The sequence below is a fragment of the Sciurus carolinensis genome, chromosome 3 (assembly GCF_902686445.1).
Source record: "Sciurus carolinensis chromosome 3, mSciCar1.2, whole genome shotgun sequence".
Taxonomy (NCBI): domain Eukaryota; kingdom Metazoa; phylum Chordata; class Mammalia; order Rodentia; family Sciuridae; genus Sciurus; species Sciurus carolinensis.
Window position 1 is genome coordinate 178,362,173 of NC_062215.1, and position 21,714 is coordinate 178,383,886.

The 21,714-nt window shown below is 53.0% G+C and overlaps 1 pseudogene; it reads left to right on the forward strand.

Annotated features, from left to right (window-relative positions):
- The first annotated feature begins 16,946 nt into the window (after positions 1-16,946).
- Positions 16,947-21,160, forward strand: LOC124979554 (beclin 1-associated autophagy-related key regulator-like; annotated as a pseudogene).
- The last annotated feature ends 554 nt before the right edge of the window (positions 21,161-21,714 follow it).

Here is a 21,714-nt window from a genome sequence, read left to right on the forward strand (position 1 = left end):
CGTTCCAGAAAGAAAAGAGAGATGAAAAGAAGGATCACATGCACAGCGTGACGTGGAGAACAGCACCAAAGTTCCTCTAGACGTGAAGAGCTCTACGCCCGTGGAGTTACAACTGAGGAAACAGCTGACGAAGTTCCAGGAGGAAGAAAACATCCCCAAATCAACAGAAAAGTATTGACAGGGTAAGTATTTTTCTGGTGACTTAAGAAATTTAATCCATAATTTTTAAGTTATCTACAAAACAAAACAAAAACAAAAAAACTCAGCTCTCATATAGGATCACCAAGAAATTCTTCTAAACCTTTCAGGAAAAAAAATTACTGCTCTTCTGCAAATTATACCAGAAACAGAAAGAAGAGAAACACCTTTGGACTCCTCTGTGGTCCAGCACAACTTGACGAGGGTGTGACCACGAAGGAGTCACGAACCGATTCACTGAAGCACGAGCACACAAACGCGCTCGTCTCCGTTTAGTTGACAGACAGCACCGAGTGTTTTTATGGTGCACAACAAGCTCTGGGTGGCTGGCAGCTTCCTGGAATGGTGTGGACCTCACCCTCTTCATGGTTCCCAAGGGTGCCACCTGTCGCCCTGACCGCAGTCGCCTGGCTGGGCTCCGGCTCTCTCGACATCCATTCCTTCTGTCTACCGGCAACCACGGGCCCTCGGCCAGCACCCTCTCATCTCCCCAGACGCCCCAGCCCGGCCACCTCCGCTCGGCCCTCGACCTCAAGGACGCCGACAGCAGGTCCAGGCCTGGGTGAGATCCGCGCTGTCCCTGCGCCTGGCTAATTTCGCTCAACAGAAGGCCCTCCAGGTGCCCGTGGAAGAACTCTGCGCTTTTTAGAGACTGACCGGTGTCCCCCGGCGGAGCAGATCACGTTTTCTCTCCCCAGTCACAGGCTGGTGGACACGTGGGCACTTTCCGTTTCCTGGCTGTTGGGACAGGGCTGCCGTGACCGGGAGGGCCGGGTCTCTCCAGGTCCCGATGTCAGTTCCTTTGGACATGCACAGTACTGGGATCGCTGGGTCCTGTGCAGTTGTACCGAAAAAAAAAAAAAAAAATGAAGTTAATTAAAAGATGGAACGAGACAAAAATGGACACTCTAATACAAAACGGTCAAGAATCTTGGTGGCTTGACTTTTCCCACTTTAGGTGGATTTTTTACCTAAGGGGTTGCTTGAGTTTTTAAGATTCGTCAGAACCGTGTAATCAAGCAGGGCTGTCTTTCTGGGCCTGGCTTTACTCACTTAGCACGATGTCCTTCAGGTCCACCCGCATTGCCACAAATGACAGGATTTCCTTCTTTTTTTAAGGTTCAAGAATCTGCCGCCTCTTTTGGGCACTCACCCCGATCCAGCCCCGGCTCGTGGAATCAGATTTCTCCACTTCTTCCAGCGAGGGGGCCAGGCGCTTGGACCTGGGTGAAGAGACGGCACTGGGTCACTTAGTACTGGGGACTGTTTAGTTCGGGAGGTGAACTGCGTTTTCCAGCTCCTATCCTGAATCCAGCTGGGCCGCAGCCACTCTCCTGCCTGGACTGAGAGAAGCCCTGGCAACCACGGCATCTCCTTACTGACCAAGCACTGCCCCATTTGCCCCCACAGCAGCATGACAAGGGGGGACAGCAGCCCTGCTTCGCACACGTGGACTGGCCCAGAACGTCAGTGATACGTGGATGGCCACACGGCCAGGGCCTGGAGACCCTGCCTCTGAACTCCAGCTGTCTGACTTCAGAGCTGATGTTCTCCCCAACCCTAAAGAAAGGCCCAGCTACCTTCCTGTGAGCAAGCTCGGGTTTCAAGTCTGAGGTTGACTTGAAGAGAGAGGTGTGGTCAGTGGACCCTCTCAGGGCCCCAGGCCTGAGCTGCCCTCTGCAGGTCACCTGCAGCCTCCTTCCTCCCCTGGGGGTAGAGTGCCAGCTCCATTCCGGCTCTGCTGAGGTGGACTCCAGTCCCGGATTCGAGCTCACGCTGCCTTGCCTGCTCCGTGTGCCCCTGCTGCGAGCGCCTGTCAGGAATAGCTGGCCAGAGGACAGGCGGCACGTGGAGTAGAGTTACACTGCCTGCTCTCTCAAACCATGGCCAGTCTGGGTCAGAGCAGCCAGGACCTCCGGATGCATCTTCAGATCCACCTGGCTGACCCCACTGGGCTGGGTACACATGAGAAAAGACAGCTCTTGTCGTGTGTTGAAGTTTGTGAGTTCTTTTGTTACACAGCGTTAACGTGGCAGCTGATAACTGATGCAGGCAGAATTCATTTCCATTTCACATTGCAGCAAAATAGTCATTTTCTCTGTCTTATTTAATTTTGCCCCAACCTTGGTACTTGAACTGAAATTTAGACAGAGAACCAGCCAGGGGCGAAGAGCTCCTTGGCCAGTTTGGACAGTAACCCTCAGCCAATGATTCGAGTTCCAAGACCGGCTGCAAAACACTGAGCTTTCTCCTCTCCTCAGCGTTGGCAGCTGAGGTTCTTTAGTGTTCATTCTCAGAAACTAGCCCTAGGCCAGTGTCTGAACACAAGTCAATAATTAACTTTTGCCTGGCGAGCACAAGGCCCTGGGTTCAATCCCCCACACCGCAAATAATAATAATAATAATAATAATAATAATAATAATAATAATAATAAACGTTTGACTTTTATAAGGAAATTAATTACACTGAAATGAAAGACCGTTTGGTTGACACAGGACTGGTTGTGATGAGAAGCAGCCAGGTTGCTGGGACCAGCTTGGCTGGCCTCCCTATCAGGGAATCGCTGGGATTCCACAGGGCTGGGAGGGAGGAAGGGGACTCGTTCTTGCTACGGCTTTGGAAGATCCTCCTGCCGGGCAGGCAATCACACTGGACTGATGGGACAGCGGTGGTCAGCAGGAGAAGCTTGGCGTCTCTTCCCTTGCTGAGTCCCCAGAGACAGTACTAAAGCACACAGACAAGGATTTGCTTTGCATCTAGCAAGACCACGCTGCACACAAAACAAGGCGGCAAACTGCTGAATGCAGCGGCAGCTAGGAACGGGCACATGTTATTATGTCGCTCTCTGTGTGCGTGTATATAAAAAGTAACTAATTAAAACTGGGCCAGAGCTGCAGGGCTGTGCCCTCAGGGAAGCCACCGGACTCCACAGGCCAGGCCTGGGCCCACAGTGGAGGCTGCATCGCCAGGTGGACGTACTTGTGGGACAGAGGCCTGAGGAACAGTGAGTCAAGAAGGCCATGGTCAGAGCTCAGGATGTTCCAATTTGTTCTGAGAGACTGCCATCGCCCGCCGAGTTGTCCGGGTCAATGTCCAGGTGGGTGTCACACCTGGCTTCCCAACAGTGCTCAGAAACAAGGCGGGGCTTCAGCAGCCATCCAAGGTGGCCCTGCAGGGGACAGAAAGCCAGCCCCGAGGCAGGGGGGCCCAGCAGTGAACGCAGGAGGATCCTTCTTCTCAGGCTTCAGACACGTGTCTGGCCAGGAGCCCAAGCCAATGCCCACGAGAGGGACCCGCTGGGGCGCGATCGTGGGAGAGCCCGCCTTGCTGCTGTGCACGCTGGGTTGGGTGTGGTGGGATCGCCAGGGCAGAAGCAATGGCTCCATCACCCAGGGCCCGGGGAGCTCGCTCTTGCGTGGTGTGTAACCCTCCGCGGGAAGTTCCTAAATGCAGTTCTCCAGCCGAGTGTTGGAGCAGCATGCGCGCCTGCCATCCTCCTCCCCAGTTCACTGGCCAGCCCTCCTTTGACGTTAGCGCCCACGTTAACCCTGAAACCCTCCTGGACGGCGCCTTCCCCCTTTCGCTGAACTTTTTGATGGCGAACGAGATAGAGAATAAGAGCGTATCCAGCCTATTCCCTCCCCGGCCTGATTTTCCTAACCCAGTAGAAAGCTTCACGTGCTCACGGCATCTTCCAAGTCCTGAGGCGCTTCCCCCGGAGCTCCCCTGGATGTGCCTTCTGGGTCTGCCCAACTTTGAGAGTAAGGCTCAGTCTCCATGTTTAAGGCTGATGAGAGTCTCACCCTGGACACGTCCAAAGTCCCCAGAGCCATTTGGTTTGACGGGACCAGCGTGTCCGAGATCCTCTGAGCCTGTGGGCTGCCTCCTGCACCTTCACCTCTGCCTGCTCCACTTCTCCCTACTTCTTTCTTCTGTCCCTTCAGTCTTTTACACATTTGCTTTGATTCTCTTCCTTATCTCTATCCCACATCACATATGGCAGAACAAGAATGGACTCACAGCAGGAGGATCTTGGCTTATCAAGGACTCAGGTGACCTAGAGGAGATTGTGGTCAATACTCCTTATTTGGGGTATTCATGCTCTATGTAGTCGTCACCAACACTGAGTTAGCGAATACTGAACCAGTGAAACCTGGGTTGGTGAATACTGAACCACTGCTCCCGGGAAAACACGAGACCAGGCACCTCTGAGCCTCGGTACCACATTTTTGTCAACCAATCAACACACGGCCTTGTACTATGCATGTCTCTGTTGAGAGAAGCCTTATTTGACGTGTGTTCTTGAAGCATTAACCTTGCCCCACAGCAGACAGCACCCCGAGTCATGCTGAACTGGCCTTATCTAACCTGCGAGTTTTCCCATAAGGCATGTCCCAGCCTTCTGGAGCTAGGGACACTAGACAGCCCTTCAACACCTGACCTTTTACACACTGAAGGCATCAACCGAAGGACAGCAACGTGAAGAGTAGGGCCTAAGGAGACCGTGCGGATGCACTTGTCGGAGTACCCGTGCTGACCCTGCTAGGAAATGCGCATCAGTGACGGGGATCTTCGCTGCCGGGTGCGTGGCTGCCAATGGCCGCGGAGGTGCCGGGAGGACTGACTGGGGGTTACAAATACATTCTAGAGATGGGCGAACTCACAAATGCCAACCCTGTGAATAGTGGGGTCCACGGCAGTACTCCTGCCTCCTCCTTGACCTCAGGCTCTCCACTTGGACTGGAGGAGTGGGCGGCAGGGAGGGGGCTGGACAGTTGGTCAACTGTGGGGGGAACAGTTGGAGTAAGGGCGGGACGGAGAGTCCCCGTCGCTCTCTCCTGGCGCCGCCTTCTCCCGGGGCAGACCTCCTCCACTCTAACCATCTGCCGCTACTGGGCACAAACCACCGCAAAGCCAGCCAGAGGTGGGTGTTTGACCCAGCTGGAGCCTTCTGAGGCCCAGACGTGAGCCCAGAGGCAGGAACAGGGGGATCGGGGCAGTCCTGAGCTCACCGGGCAGGGCCGGGAGGGAGAGTCCCTGGTCGTGCATGCCCACTGCGCAGGCCCAGGCCAGCCCAACTCTGCCGTCCGCCTAGGAAGGGTGCCGGCAGAGGTGGGGACCCGGAAAGGAGAGGCAGGGCTGGCACAGGCTGAGGCAGGGCGGCCTCGGGGGCGCTGGCCCTGAGGACAGCCAACCCCTCGGACTTCCGTGTGAACACGTTTAAAAGAGTATGTTCTTTTTTTATTAACAAGTAGAGGTTTTATTTTGATTGCTTTACAAACTGATAGTGTACTCTGATCTACACAAGATAAAATCATGAATATAATTTTATTGCTGCACACGAATCACACAGTGATGAGTTTCCTCGTTCGCACATATCACGTGATCTGACGGTCTCCTTCCCCTCACCGCCCCAGCCTCGCTCCCTGCCTCCCTGCCTCCACCCCGGGGTCTCCCTTCTCATTTCCCAACATCCCTTTTTTCCTTCTTTCCCCACTCTGGCTTCCACGTATGACAGAAGGCTCACAACAGTCATCTTTCTGGGACAGACTGACCTCACGTAACATGATGCTCTCCAAATTCATCCATTTTCCTGCGAATGGCGTGATATTTTCTTCTCCGTGGTGGAGCAGATCTCCATCGTGTGTATGTACCGCACTTTCCTCTCCCGTTCATCAGGTGACAGGCACCTGGATGGGCCTATACCCACGCTGTGAGCTGTGCGGGGATGGACCGGGCTGTGCTGCGTGCGTCTCTGTGCAGCACGCTGACTTTGCTTCTTCCATAGTGGCTCTATTTTTGGCTTCTTGAGGAGCCTCTGTACGGATTCCATGGTGGCTGTGCTAAGGGTGATTCTTCCGTTAGTTGGGCTCCTGTCACTTGGGGAAGAGCAGAACTCCTATGTGTCACGGGGACGGGGCCACTCCATGACCCTCGATCCCTTCTCTACATTTCTGCATCTCCCTCTTACCCCGCAGTCTCCCTTCTCCCCTTTACTCGCCCATAACACGAGGCTGCAGGATTTAGTCCTCTGTTTGTCATATTTTTGCAATCAAGTTTCATGCCTATTTTTCTTATTCCATGAAACCACAGGAAACTGGTTTTTCCCTGTCAGTCATGGCTGATTTCTCTCCCCCATCGGTGACCATCCTGTAATTTCCACATGGGCGTAAGGCATCTGTCTACCCACGATATCGAAAAGGAGAAGCGACTTGCTGGCTCCCAGGGGCGGGTGGACTGGGGCGGGTGGACTGGGCCCGGTGAAGGTCCCTCCCGGGCAGGATTCCAGCCCTCCTCGTCTGAGGGCACAGGTGGCCGCCTGTCCTGGGCACCCTGACTCTTATTTCCTGCACTTGGCTCTCAATCTCCTTCTGCATCCCGCCAGCGTCCTCGGGCTCTATCCTGGTGCAGAAGCGTGGATCCGGCCTGTGGAGCTGGCAGCTGCTGCTTCCACTCGCTGCCCGGAGCCCTCAGGGACTCACCAGTGACTCATCCGTGGAGACTCATCCCTCTGCAGGGCTCCGTCACTCCTGAGCCCAGGACTTCTGCTCCCCCCACCCCTGGGGGGCTCTTTCCTGTCACCTTTAGCCCTGCTAGCCCTGGAGGGTCTGCGCTGGTCCTCAGAAGATACAGGAGACCGTTTCTCACCAAAGTAGGACAGTAGCTCCCACCTGCTGGGCTGCTCCTGGTGTGTGGCATGTTGGACACACAATCCCATCAATCATCATAAGCCCCGCAAAGAGCAGGGATGCTTTTCATACTTTGTAACTAAGGCCCTGAAACTCAGAGATGTCACGTGCCTTGCCCAGGCTCACCAGCTTAGAAATGACAGAGCCAGGACTGGGATCCAGCCCCGTCTGACTCAGGAATGCCAGGCCCCCACTACCCCAACCCTGCTTCAGAGCGCAGGGAGAATTATCCCATGCTTCCTCTGTGGAGGACTCCTGTAGGGATGCCGAGAGCTAATTCTCTAATTGCAACTTTCCCCTCCGAGAGGGAGGGAGGGCTCTGGACCCCGCACCCTGTTCTCGCCTCGCTCTGGGCCTGGGCCCCGGTTCCCGGACAGCCGAGGTTATGTGCCAGGTCCTCAGCTGAGCTGGCCCTGTCTTCTCCTGTGCAGCAGGCAGGGCAGTGGCCAGAGCCCTGCGTGGCCTGGGCCGAGAGAGGACAGGAAGGCAGGAGCGGAGTCCCTACCTTGCTGACCCTAGCCGCACCAGGCTGCTGGACACTGGACTGCGGCACACCAAAGGAGAGCTGCCCTGTCAAGGGAGCACACCCCAGGCCTCGAAGACGGCTTGAGGAAGGCCGCAAAACACCGCCATGGCTTCTTCATACAGCTCTGTGTCGACACGTTGGGTTAACCAGTCACTAAAATGTACCATAAAGTTAATGGCACCTGCTTCGTTCTACATGTTTAATGTGACTCTCCCCCAAATCTTAAATTCTGCATGGCCTATGTTGGAGGTTTGAAGTTGCATTTCTTTGTTAGGCACTGGGCTAGGTGGATAGAATATGGAAGCAAGTCTCCAGAACCTTCCGGGCTGAGAAGTTCAGAGGCAGAAACCTTCAGGATTTTATGAGATCCTTAAATATCCAGAAGGCGTTAGATTTGTGGTCGTGATGAAGAATCTGTAGCCACCTTGAATGAAGCATGGGTAACTTTGGGAGCCAGGTTAGCTGTGAAGTAGTTGCAGTAGCGCGGCCTCTGCTGTCCACTCCTGGGCCTCACTGAAGCCGGCAGAGTGGGTGTGGCCTCCGTGGGCTGGGGGCGTGGCCAGAGGGAGGCACTGGCAGGACTCCAGAGGGGAGGCCCCACTGCTGGGCCATGGGTTGTGAGGCGGGGTCCCCTCCTCAGATCCATAGATAGCCACTCCTAGAGCCCCAGCCAGCCCCAAACCAGTTCCCTTGGCCAGGATCTCCAACTGACCTCGAATCCTGCCCTCCCCTGGGAAGTCCCTCCTGCTCCCCTTACGGCTCCCCTGAGTGCACCAACCCACCCGCCAGTCCCCACCCCAACGGACTCAGAGCCCAAGACAGAAGGGCACTTTTCCCCTTGGAGAGGATTCAATGATGACCCAAAGAGACAGGAGAGAAGCCAGACGAAGGGCAACCAAGAAGCAGCAAGCCCCCAGAGACCCTGTGTGGGGTCCAGGGAACGGTGTGGAGAGGGAGAGGGGAAGGTGCTTCTGAGCCAGCAGATCAGGCCTCGGGGCACCTGCTTCAGCCCCTGTGTGACCGTTGGCATGTTGCCCAACCCTGCTGGCCTCCTCGACCTCGTCTGTAAGAGGGAGAATGTTATGGTTCAGGTATGTGGTGTCCTCCAAAGCCCAAGTGTGAGACAATGCAAGAGGGTTTAGAGCGAGACGATTGGGTCGTGAGAGCCTTAACCAAACAGCGAATCAGTCACCTGATGGGAGTAATTGAGTGGTAATTGGAGGCAGGTGGGGTGCGGCTGGAGGAGGTGGGCAATGGGGGTGTGGCTTTGGGTATATATATTGTCCTTGGTGCAGAGAATCTCTCTTCTCTCTTTCCTGGTGGCCACGTCCTGAGCTGCTTTCCTCCATCTTGCCCTTCCACCATGATGTTCTTCCTCAACTCTGGCCCAGAGCCATGGAATTAGCCACTTATGGTCTGAGACCCCGGAAACAGTAGGTACTGAATAAACTTCTCCTCCTCTAAAATTGTTCTTGTCTGGTGTTTTGGTCACAGCAGTAAAACAAGAAGGTCTACCTTGCACACTGGGGAGGGTTGGCCTGTCCCTGGAAGACAGACCAACAAAATCCAGCCTGTGGCTTGTTGGTGTTGGTCAGCAGCAAAAATAACCCCATGACACTGGTCATGCCCGTGCCCAGAGGTGAGGAGCAGATGGGACCCGCCTCCCTGGCCAGTCCGGCTCCACTCTGGAGCAGGGGCGTGCCGCTGGGAATCCTACTAGCCCTCCCCACGGGGGCCTGGAGCGCCACAGAGTGCATGTCACGTGCGCTGGCCACCTGCCCAGGGGGAGGCGGCAGCTGCAGGGATAAGTGCCCAAGGGCAGGGCCTGCCGGGTAACGCTCCCCTCCCACCCCATCTGGTTTTCAGTGCAGCTTCCCACTCACCCCCGGGAGTCTCCCACTTCCTGTCCCCATCAGTCCAGCCACCCGCAATCCGGGAGCACTCGGTGATCCCTGCTCCTCACTCCACACCCGTCTTTCACGCCTCCGCCTTCTTCCCCGTCCCTGGGGGACCCTTTTACCTTGGCACAACCCTTCTCTGGGTGCAGAGTGGGCGTTTGTGCCCTCTTTACCTTGGCACGTCCAGCCACTGTCCCTCCTGCTGCTCCTCCCCTGCTCTTGCCAGGCGGAGGTTGGAAGGGGTGCTGCGGGGAGCGTGCTGACGGCAGAGGCTCCGCAGACCCCTCTGGCCCTTATCCTGCCAGGACAGTGGTTGACTCTGACCTCGACATGGCTGGTGACGCCTCGTCTCCTTGCCTCACTGGGTCTCTCCTCCAGTCGCCTCCTCCAGCTTCATCCTCCATTGTCGCCTCACCTCCTACTCCACAGAAGAGAGAAACCAAGAGCCAGAGTCTCTTCTGCTCCCTGCTGCCCCCACAGCCTCCAGTGCCGCCCTGCCTCTGCCCCTCCTGCCTTCCCCTTCCAGAGCCACCTCCCTGTTCCAGAGCGACCTCCCCATGCCGGGTCCTGCCCACCGCCCTCTACAGCACACGCGGACCCCGCTCCCGCTCCAGTCCCACCTCCCTCCCTCCCTGCCTCTCCAGCCAGCCTCTCAGCCTCTGCCCTCACTGCCTCCCCTCTCCTAGTCCCTAAATTCACTGAGCTCTCTAACCTGGGCTGTTCACCTTTGCTCTGCCCTCTTCCAGAACTGCCCTTCCTGCTGTTCCTCCCCCAGCTGGTGCCCTTCAGGACCTGTTTTCTGGACATGCCCCTGTCCTCTGTATGAGTCCATCAGAACACACCTGAGCCGGGTGTTCTGCTCGGCTGGCCCAGGTCCTCCAGCCTTCCAGGGCTCATCCGCCCCTTGACGTCCACATGGCCCCAGTCCCAGCCCACGCACTGGAGCCCATGTGGCACTGCTCTGCAGTAGTTGGCAGAGCTGGAGGCTCAGGTACCCTCCTCGGCCACCTAAGCTGCTCCCTGCTGTGGCCTCTCTCTGGCCATCATCTGGAAGCCTGCTACCCCTCACTCCCAGCTCCATTCTCCCTCAGGGCCAGTGGCCATCCAAGGCTCGGAGGTGCTGCAGAGAGAAGAGGAGACATCAGACCCCAACATCCCAGAAGCCTCGCTCCTCTTCCCCACAAGGGAGGGGATTTCTCAGGACCAGGTCCTGCTGCTGGGGGGAGACCTCCTCCTCCCCTGGCCTCCCCCTCTGGAGCCGCCTCTCCTGCTCAGTGCAGGTTACTTTCACTCTGTGTAAACCTCTCACCTTGAGGCGAAGCACCGGGACCCTCAGCTCATGCCCACCGTGGTTCTTTGCCTGATCAAAGAGCTCTTTTCTCCCAGAGAGGAATTCTGCACCTTTGCCAGGTCCCCCCATTTGTCGATCTACGGACATGGTGACCCCGCCCAGCAGACGCAGCCCCTGTTGCTTAACAGGGAATGGCTGCCTCCACAAGGTCGGGGTAACCTGCCACAGTTATTAGGAAAGAGACCCCCAAGCCCATGCTTCTAGATGGCAGAAGATCAGCCGCATCCTCTCCTGGACAGGGACACCCAGGTGGGGTCGGTGTGACCGAGCACGCGTCACTGGCACAGGCTCACGTTTCCTGGGAGACTTGGCTGCTCTAAACAGGCCACATCATCTTGTTTTAAACCAGAGCCACAGCCTTATTCAAATTAATAAAATACATTGCGCTCCCCTGTTCTGGAGTCTGCAGAATCTGACCTAGAGCCACAGGGGTCGCAGACATCCTGCAAATTCCGCCCTCACCCTGGGGGCCTCTGGAGGGCTCGGCCCTCCCCGAGGGACAGCACAAAGCTGCCCAGGGATTCTCAGGTCTGGGGCTCCTCCTTGCTGAAGACACGGGACAGGTGAGGCAGCGTGGGCACCAGACCCATGGGCAGAGCAAAGCGCCCTGCCAGGCCCACCCACCTGTCCCTCTGGAAACAGGGCACCGGCCATGTGCCCACACAGGAAGGCCAATACATCCCCACTCCCACCCAGCGCCCTTTCCCAGGATCCCCACACTGCCTTTCTAGAAACTTCCTGCCTCCCACCAGGCCCCTCCCTCTCACAATCGAATCTGTGCAGTCTCTTCCTCATACCATCTTTGCATAACCAAGTATCAGCTTGACAAAGACGTGTCTGTAGAATCAAATTATTCTGTCGCGGCCAACAAAATTATTAAAGACGCTTCCAACCTTGCCTGAACCTGACCTCGGGGTTGCAGCGTAACCTAACTTGCTTTACACACTGGCACCCTCTGGATTGGTAGCACTTTGTAAGGAGAGGCTGTGGGAAGCTGGGAGTGGATGAGGGTAGAGAAGAGGATCTGCAGACATGCTTGGCCCCGGGGCAGCCCCTGATCTCTGCACATCTTCTGGTAGTCTCCTGGATCACTGTCTAGTTCTAAAATGGCGAGGCCAGGTTTTTTCTATCAACAGAGACAGAGCATTAAATGAATACCTATTGATACCTTTTTCTTCAACATTGGATATTGTATGAGTTTGCTTGGGCTGCCATAACAACAAATCCCAGACTGAGTGGCTTAAACAACAGAAATTTATTTTCTCACAGTTCCATATACAGGAGTCCAAGATCAAGGTGTTGGCAGATTCAATTCCCCTGGTGTTATGGTTTGGATGTGAAATGTCCCCCAAAAGCTCACATGTGAAACAATGCAGGAAGGTTCAGAGGAGAAATGATTGGATTGTAAGAGTCTTAACCCAATCAGTGAATTAAACCCTAATGGGATTAATTGAAGAGGTACAGTGTGGCTGGAGGAGATTGGAATTGGGCTGTGGTTGTAGAGTACATATTTCATATCTGGAGACTGGAGACTCTCTCTCTGCTTCCTGATGATGTGAGCTGCTTCCCTCTGCCACACTCTTCCACCACGATGTTCTGCATCAACTCGAGCCCCAAGGACTGGAGCCGGCCTTCTATGAACCGAGACCTCTCCAACTGTGAGCCCTCAAATAAACCTTTCCTCTTCTATGATTGTGCTGGTCGGATAATTTAATCACAACAGAGAAAAAGCTGACTAAAACACCTGGAATCTCCTCAGCTTGCAGGCAGCTGCCTTCTTGCTGTGTGCACACACGGTCCTTCCCTGTGTGTGCACATGCTGGCTGCCTCCAGGTGGGTCTCAACTCTCTCTTCTCATAAGGACAGCAGTCACATTGGATCAGGGCCTGCCCTACTAACCTCACCTTAACCTAGCCACCTTCGTAAAGATCCACCTGCAAATAGGGTCACATTCTGAGGTCCTAGAGGACAGGGTCTCCAATCTGGGCAGGGCACAGGACAGCCCAGGAAGACCTGGCGCCGCTCTCCACCAAGGCTTTATACACCGGCTGTGCCACTTTCTCCGTGTGAGTTGCTGGGCAAATGACTGACCTGCCTGGACCTGGAACCCACGTCTTCCACACAGGGAATTGTCACCGTCCCATGGGGCTGGTCAGCAGCATGTCAAGGGAGTGGCACTGCGTGGCAGCAAGGGATCCCAGGGTCCAGGCCTGCCGGGAATGGGACGCTCCCAAGAGGTTGCTGCTCTCTAATTTGGTGGGGACCCTGTTTCCACGGTGAGACTAGACAGGAAGACACAGGAATTATTTTAACTTTTTGTTACAGAAAGCTTGATACCAAAAACTCTCGCCTCCTCTGAAGTCACTGGAGGGTTCCAGGGTGTCTTCCAGTGGCTTCTCTGCTTCCCATTTCTGTTTCTATTTTTGAGGTCATTTTCTAGATTTTCAGTTGTTTTTCTTCTTCTCTTGGCTAAGTATGGATCTGCAATTAACATATTACCACTTAGCACTTACCATCATTATTTATGTCCAACACTATTCTGCTTTTATTAACTGAGAAATGAAATTTTCCGACTGATTAAAATTTCTTTTAGGACTCCATTTCCTCCAAAAAATTTTTTTAAACATTTTAACCTTGTTTTCTCTAATTATCCCATTTCATTTTAGTTTGCCTTCAGTGAGTAAAGGGCTTTGGCAAAATCAGAGTATCATTTTGTAAATAATAACAGTTCCCCTCTACTCTTAACCAATGATCAGAACTGTGGATTATTGTTGTCTGCTTCTCCAATCTAATTACTCTGTCCTGTCTTTGATCTCTCCCTCCCACCCTAACTTCATTAGCTCAGCACATTTCTTTTTAAATGCCTCACCTGAAAGCCCTGTGACATTCCAGTTCCTGTGTGTATGAGTCACTTTGGGCCATTGCTTAGTAGAGAGTCCTGCTAAAGATCCCCGGTCTTCCTGGCAGCACCCACCAGGTATTCACCATTGAGCTCCTGTAAAAGGGAATGTGGACCCAGTATAATGTTGTGCTAAAGGACAATGGAGCCTCTTTCTGATCCTGGGCTCTAGTCATTGACCAAAGGCTTCACTAACCAGATTAAACTGACTTTTTCTTTGCCAGAAAGTCTGTCAATCATCCTTCTACTTCCCTGGTCAAATACTGTCAACCTTTTAAGGTATGTAGCACCTTAGTTTTCCTCCAGAAAAGGTAAGACAATAATATTAAACTAAAAATGGAAAAGCTCAGCAGGGAAATAGGAAAAAATCTCTTCCTAGGACTGAGTTAATCTAGCAAGGTAAAGCAGAAAATTAAAAAAAAAAAAAAAGTACAGGTCATTGGGGTTTTGTTCATGACATGAGTAATTCTCTGCTGAAGTGGAATTAGGGGTGCTGGGTTCTTCGTCTCCATTCAGCAAAGAATTGAAGAACAGGACACAGAGGCTACAGGCAAGCAGCAGGTTTACTGCAAAAGCCACAGGGAGACAGAGATAGGCCTCTCCAAAGAGAAGGGCCCGGAGCTGGGAGTCCGGTGGGGAGTCCGACCTGTTCTTTCTATGGTCTCTGGACTTTCCTCCTCTCCTTATCTCCTCCCGTCCACACGCTCCTCTCTGTCTGTCCACGCGTCTGTTTTAGTTTTTCTATTGACTCCCCACTTAGGAGCATTAGTACAGAAGCGTCTGTTCCTTTGGGTCCCCGCTTGTGTCCACGAGCACTTTCGTCAAATAGGCATCACCAGCAGACCTCTCTGTGCTCCTCCATTCTGGCCCTGCCCGACTTCTCCTACCATCTTGCCCTGGCTGCCTGGGCCCTTCCATATCTCCTTCAGGAGGTCGTGTCCCATGTACTGGCAGCCCACGCCTTGCTCCTGGGCACCGTGGAACACGCCTTCACAGCACCCAGCCTGCTGGACCTCAGTGAGTGCTTGGGTGAGTCTTGAAAACTGGTTTGAAAGTCAACGTTTACGAAGTGTCTCCCTGAGTGAGTGGGCGATGGCACGGGAGGAAAGAATCCACCTCTGCTGCATGTGGGCCTGCAACTCCGCTCTCCGCGGCTTCTTCTCAGCAACCTACTCTCTCCGTTGAGGAGGGCCGCTCTAACCAGACCCTGGCCTTCTCAGTCGCTGTGTTGTTTGGGGAAAAGGCTCCCAGGCGCTCGCTATTTCTCCACCTGTGTGACAGACGGAACGCCTGCTGTACCAGGTGCCTCACCAACACCGAAGGCCCGTCCGCCAGCCAGACTGCGCGGAGGATTTGGTGAAAAGCGAACCAGTGTTAAAGACCAGACTGACACTATTTTACTAGCAGTTTCTTCTCCTGTGTCAACTTAAAACTATTTAAGGCACTAGTCCTCCCTAATTTGGGTACAATTGAATATTCATTGGGAAACTTCCTCCTGGATCTCTCTGAACTCTGCTTCTGGTTAAAACCTTGACCATATAAAGAATGCGGACTGACAGTGAGGATGCTCTTCCATGGGTATTGGGACATAACCTGGGATTGCCAGAGAAATTAAAAACCAAGAACATAGGTGCCCATGACAGAGCCACAGCCTGCGGCCTGCAGAGCCGTAGCAGGTCTTGTGGGAGGCCGGACACGGGCTGCATGGATGCACACTTGGGATCACACTTGGCTGTGAGCGAATCATAAAATACACATCAGGAGCGTTCTCCCTAGATACACAGACCTGCATGAGAAATCAACCAAAACAGAAGGAAAAGACCAGGGAGGACGGAAGGCGAGTCCAGCTCCAGGGAAGCCTGGAGGCCTCACGCTGCGGCCCGGCAACCCACACTCAGCCAGGAGATGCTCCACAACACGGCCAGTGAGCTGAAGGGCACCTGCTCCTGGGCCTTAACGCACCCCTGTGATGAACCAGGGACCCGGAGGAGCCACCCCAGGAAGTGGCTGTGAACCAGGGGTGAAATTTTCCCCAACGTGGGGTTCTCTCTGCCTGAGGTCCACCAATCTTGAAGTTCATGGGGACAAAGACCATGCTGAGAAAGCCAATGCCAACTGCAAAATGCCTCCGTCGGGGGTCATCGATGGCCCTTCCGGAGGGTCACAGGTGACAGCCACCCATGACTCCTCCAGACGTCCACAGCATGGGGTGCCCACCACCCACAGGGTCCCCCAGAGGGTCACAGGTGACAGTCACCCACCTCTGCTCTGGGTGGGTCTTGCTGGTACATAAGCAACCAAGCCCTCACTCCCAGGCCTGTCCCCTGACAACCGCTGGGGCAGCCACGTGCGAGCGCACAGTGGAAGCACCCAAAGGAGCCAGAGTTGTTTCTGGGCCTTTTCTGCCCGTGAGAAAGAGACGTCAGGGCGCTGCGGCAACTCGGCAGTGAAGAGCACGGTGGACCGGTGGGGTCGGCGCTAAGAGGCATCTCTGGGCAGCGGCCCCTCCCCACCCGCAGGGACGCAGCTTCCTGTGTTCCGGTGTCATGGTCGTCTAGAGCCGAGGCTTCCTGCTTCAGCTCACCTTTGACACGTTTAATCCCATTACAAAGGAAAACTTTCCAGATGACAGTTCTAATGTCAAAATAGTTATTTTTAGGAATTGGTGTTTAGGTACTTTTATCTGCGGTATTTCACGAAAATTGTAGTGTTTCAATCTCCCAAAGGTCTTTGGGAAGCCGCCCTTTTCATTTCAGAAAGGAAATCATCTTCTAGGCAAAGGCACACTTTGGATAAAACCACTGCGAAGAGTTTTCTGGTACACACACCTCTCTCCCTGACTTGGATCACGAGGAGTCTGGCCTCTCCTATTCCTCCAGCTTTGCTGACGAACATCAACCTCGCTGTCTGCACTCACCCAAGGCACGCCAGCCTGTCCCTCTTAGAGGGCCCATCGCTGAGGAGTCTGAACAGGACTTGGCTCACCCCAGGCCCATCCTGGATTTGCTCCTGGACTCCAGGACATTTGCTGTGCACAGGCGCTCGCACGGCCAGCAGCTCACTCTGCTGCACACCGAAGCGCTGCTTAGAATCAGGGCTGGGCCTCCTGCTTTTAAAGACAGAAGGACCTGATAATCCTCCTCCAATCCATCCAGGACCACAGGGTCTAAACGCTCTTAGCCTCAGGTCGACCCGGACCCTCTACTAGTCCTCCATTGCTGTGTAACAAATGGTCACAGATTTAGTAGTTTAAAGCAACATGCATTTATGAGCTCCTGGGGTCAGGAGTCTGGGGACAGCTTTGCTGCCTCCTGGGCTCAGGGTATCACAAGTCTGCAGCCAGGGGCTGACCTGGGCTGGGGCTTCATCAGAAGATGGGATGGGATGGCGTCTCCCAGTGGGAAGGGAGCCCGGGCGCCGGAGACTCCTGACTGCGGGCCCCGGCCGCTCGCCCGGGGCCTGGTGGACTCTGTGACGACGCAGAGGGGCTCTATGAGGCGGTCGAGCGGTGTCCCCTCTGCAACACCACCCGCCGGCGGCTGACCTGCGCCAAGTGTGTCCAGAGCGGCGATTTCGTCTACTTCGACGGCCACGACCGGGAGAGGTTTATTGAAAAGAAAGAAAGGTTAAATCAACTTAAGAGCAAGCAAGAAGAATTTCAAAAAGAGGTATTAAAAGCTATGGAAAGAAAATGGATAACAGATCAGTTGAGATGGAAAGTAACGTCCTGCAAGATGAGGATTGAACAGCTGAAACAAACTATATGTAAAGGAAATGAAGAAACGAAGAAAAATTCTGAAGACCTTCTGAAAACCAAGGAAAAGAACCAGAAGCTGTATAGTCGAGCACAAAGGCATCAAGAGAAAAAGGAGAAGATTCAGAGGCACAATCGCAAACTTGGTGACCTGGTAGAAAAAAAAAACCAATGACTTAAGAAGTCATTATGAGCATCTGGCAAGTCTTTGGTGATCCCATATATTCGAGCTAACCTCTGTCATTTTTCCAATTGATGAAGTAAAGACTGGCATGGGAGATCCTGCAGATGTGTCTTCAGAGAGCGATGGTGCCATGACCTCCAGCACTGTGAACAAGCTTGCCGAAGCCCGGAGGACAATTTACCTCTCTGGAATATGGGTCTGCGATGATCACAACGCGGACACCAGCATTAGCATTACAGGGCCATGGATTAGCCTCCCTAACAACGGGGACTACTCTGCCTACTATAATTGAGTGGAAGAGAAGAAAACAACACAGGGGCCTGGTGAGAAGCAAAATATCTTTGAAAACCTGTGTGTATCTTCATTGATGTAAAATTTTTTAAAGTGAAAAATTCAGTGGCATTTAGTACATACAACTTTGTGGCACCATAATCTGTTTAAGTCTTAAAACATTCCCATCACCTCACACTCATTCCATGGCATGAAGATGTCACTCCCCTTTCCGCCTCCCCCAGCTCTAGGCCACCACTGATTTGCTTTCTATCTGTAGACTGCCTGTGCTGGACAGCTCACAAACAGAGTCAAAGAACGTGAGGCCTTTGTGTCTGACTGCTTCCTCTTAGCTTCCTTTCCCAAGGTTCATGAGATTAGGACGTATATCAGTACTCGACTGCTTTTTATGGCAAAATAATCCATTGTATGACTATACTAGATTTTGTTGATCTAGTCTGAAAGTGTGTATATTTTTAGATATTTCACCTTTTGGGGATTAATGTTGCTTAATTTATATAAAAAACCTTATTTTCAAGAAGTGTATTTAGCTCGTTAAGTTCCATTTTTAGTTTATAACTTTGTACGGTATTTGTTTTAATAATCCTGAATGGAAATTGAAATATACTAATAGTTTGAAAAATCCTGCAGAAAAAAAAAAAAGAAGATGGGATGGTGTGGGACCCATGTTAAGCTGACATGTTGTTAGGATCGACTCCTGGCTGATTGGGGGCTGACCTCTATTTCTTGCTGGTTGTTGCCTGGTAGCTGCTTCAGATCCTGGTCACATAGCTGCTTCCATATGGCTCTTCCTCAAAGCCAGCAAGGAAGATTTTAAGTGGAGCAAAATCGATAGCAAAACAAAAGTTACAATTGCTACTAACCTAGTTGCCAAAGTGACGTCCGATCACTTTAGCCAGGTTCTATCAGGCGGAACAAGTCTCGCCCGCACTCCAGAGGAGGGGATCACATGATGGTGTGAATACCAGGCAGTGGGTCATGCTGGCCCACTTGGAATCTGCCCCTCTGTCTTCCAAATGTGTATGTATATACAACCTCTTTATAAGGAGTCTGCAGGCTTCCAAGATCTTAAAGCCTGCCTGTGGACTGAGATGGCTCTGTCCAGAGTCAGGATGCAAGAGATAGCAAGGAGGTTCACGGCAGCCACAGAAATGAGCCTTCAGACCTCCTGCTGCGGGGAGCACAGCTGGCTTGCGGCACTGGACAACTCCTCTCTGGATCCCCCTGGTATTCTTGAAGAGGCCATGCTACCAGTCAAGGCCTGAGAACCACTGGCAATACTAATGCAGGCCATTCCCGCAGATCTGCAACTCTTATGACAGGTCACAGATTTGGGCCCAGGGTCCATTGGCCTGGGCAAGCCGTTGCCAGAATGGCACTGGGGCCTGAGACTCCTCCTCCCCTTGCCTCCTTCCTTCCTTCCTTCTCTCCTGCCATAGGCCAGATCTTCAGAGCTCTCCTTCCCACCTCTTGGTCTGGCCCCTATTCTTCACAGGTGTTTCCTCCAGTGAACCTTTTGCGTGCTAATGCCACCTTGCACTTGCCTCTTGGAGGTCCAGAACCAACACAGGAATCTGGGAGAGAGAGCAAGATCAGCATAAATACTTAGAGGCTGGGACATTTGGGACTTGATGCAGTGGTATCTGGGTATGATATCGAGGGAAGAGGAATCATCCCACACACCCTGTTCAGAAGAGCCCGCAAGTTACCTGCATCCAGAGACACATTGGCAGCAGAGGACAGAGCAGACCTGAACTCGGGATGAATGTGTCTCTATTAGCCACGGCAGGGATGGGAGGGCCTTGGCACAGCATCTAGGGTTTCTTCTGTGAGAGTGACTTTGTTTGCTCCCCTATGCTGGTGCAAACTGGATGGAATGTTCTCAGCGTCATCTGTTGGCCTTGGACTGACAGATAGAGCTCTAGGCTTAGCAATGGACTCATTCGCTTACTCATACTTATCTCAGATGATGTGCTAGAAGGTTGTATGGCCCATGTTCTTCCCTGTGACCTGCCAGTCACCCTCCAGGAGAGGTACTGTTCAGGCTGGAGCAAAGGTACCTGAGTCATAGACTGCAGCTCAGCCCCCAGCAGCCAGCTGAACCCAAACCAGGGCCTTTGAACCAAGGGTCAGAGATACTTCACTTGACCAACTTTCATGATTCACTAATGGAAGTAATTTTTTCATCCCAGCCCAGAATGGAAATCAACAAAAATCTATAATAAATTTCATGTTTAAGCAACTTGAAAAATAAACGAAACTCATTCATTACAAAACAGAAGAGGAAAGAAAAACCATTCTACAAATCATGTATGAATTATCTGAGATATCAACCCTGCTATTTTGATTTTACTTACAAGGAATATGTTACCTTATAAAACATGAGTAATAATCCTCATTAAATTTATTCATTCCTTCAGCAAATGTTCATTAACTCTTATTATGTATCAAACTCTGTTCTAGATACTGGGGACACAGTGGTAGACCAGGGAAAATAAATAAACCAAAAACATTGATGAAATCTCAGAATCACAGGAACAAAGACTTGGAGTGGCCCTGAGACAGAGGTGAAGCTATTCTGGGGCATTTGAAAGGACTTGCTAACACACATGAATATCCCCTTAAAAATGCTCTTGGATTGGCAGCGATTGCATTTTGCTAAGGCAAGAGGCTTCCCAAATATCATGCACAGTAGGAAGGTTTTATGTGCTTGTTCTTATTTCCTGTTAAACTCACTGTGCAAAATTAACCTTCCATCTACCCCTCAGTTGTGCCTGCGAACGGGACAAGGAAGGCAGAAAACACCAGGGTGGTGTGGCGCCATCTGCTCAACGAGACGCCTGGGTCTCGAAGCCTCTGAGTTAGCGCCAGAGCCAACAGTCCGGGGCTCACCGTGCTGCCCATTTAGCAGCTGCACTTCCTGCTGAAAGCTCAGGATGAAATGCTTCTCTTCCAGGCGACATGTTGGCAGAAAGCTCGGCTTGGCAGATCCGACATCTATTTCCTGTTCTCTCTCCCTCCTCAGGCTGTACTGGAGGGAAAGCCGAGCACCCAGCACTGTCCGGGCTCAATCGGAAAATTCTCAACGGTGCGTACAGTGCGTTGCAATGGGACCGCGCGCCAGGGTGCAGAGCCCTGCTCACCTGCATTCCTGCTTGCCCGCATCACCACAGGCACGCCAGCACCTTCCCACCACCTTCTCGCCCCTGCCTCCGCCACCCAGCAACCGCAACCAAGCGCCGAGACACAGGCCTGGCAAGGTTTGGACAGGCGCCCCCCGTGCAGTCGGGTAGAAGAGCCCAGCACCTGCATCTGCACCGACCTCATGAGCATCCCCCACTGCAAGGCAGCATGGACGGCATTGATTAGAAAATAAAAAACTCAATGGCAGGTGAGAAGGGGACCTTGCTTTTTGAGCAAGAGGCCCTGGGTTTTTCATTTGGCATCAGGTCCTGAAACTTGCACAGCCAGCCCTAGCCAGAAGCACCAAAATTCTGCATGCCATCCTCCCCTGCAAGTGAGAGGCCCCGTGTGAGGTGGAGCTGGCCGTCACAGCCTACTTGCCAAATGGAGTCCCCAAGAGCTGGCGATGTTTATGTCTCACTCCCTGTGAATTTGCCAGTATAGAACAAAGAGCAGGTGCTCAGTAGAATCCGGTAGAATTCATTAACTAAACCCTCCGCAGCCTGTTTCTGTGTGCTTGCTGACCCTCCGTCGAGTGCTTGCGTCATTTCTTGTGCTGGACCCGGCCAGTGGCGAGAACGAGGGTCAGCGCCGTGCGTGGTGATGAGCTCTCCTGGGGTTCTTTCGGTTCCCACTGCGCTTTCTACATTGGACAGCTCTGTTCAGGATGTGAAGATCCATGTGTACAAGGCTTTTGGATTGTGCCGTCTAATAACATAAAAATACTTCTCTACCCCTTT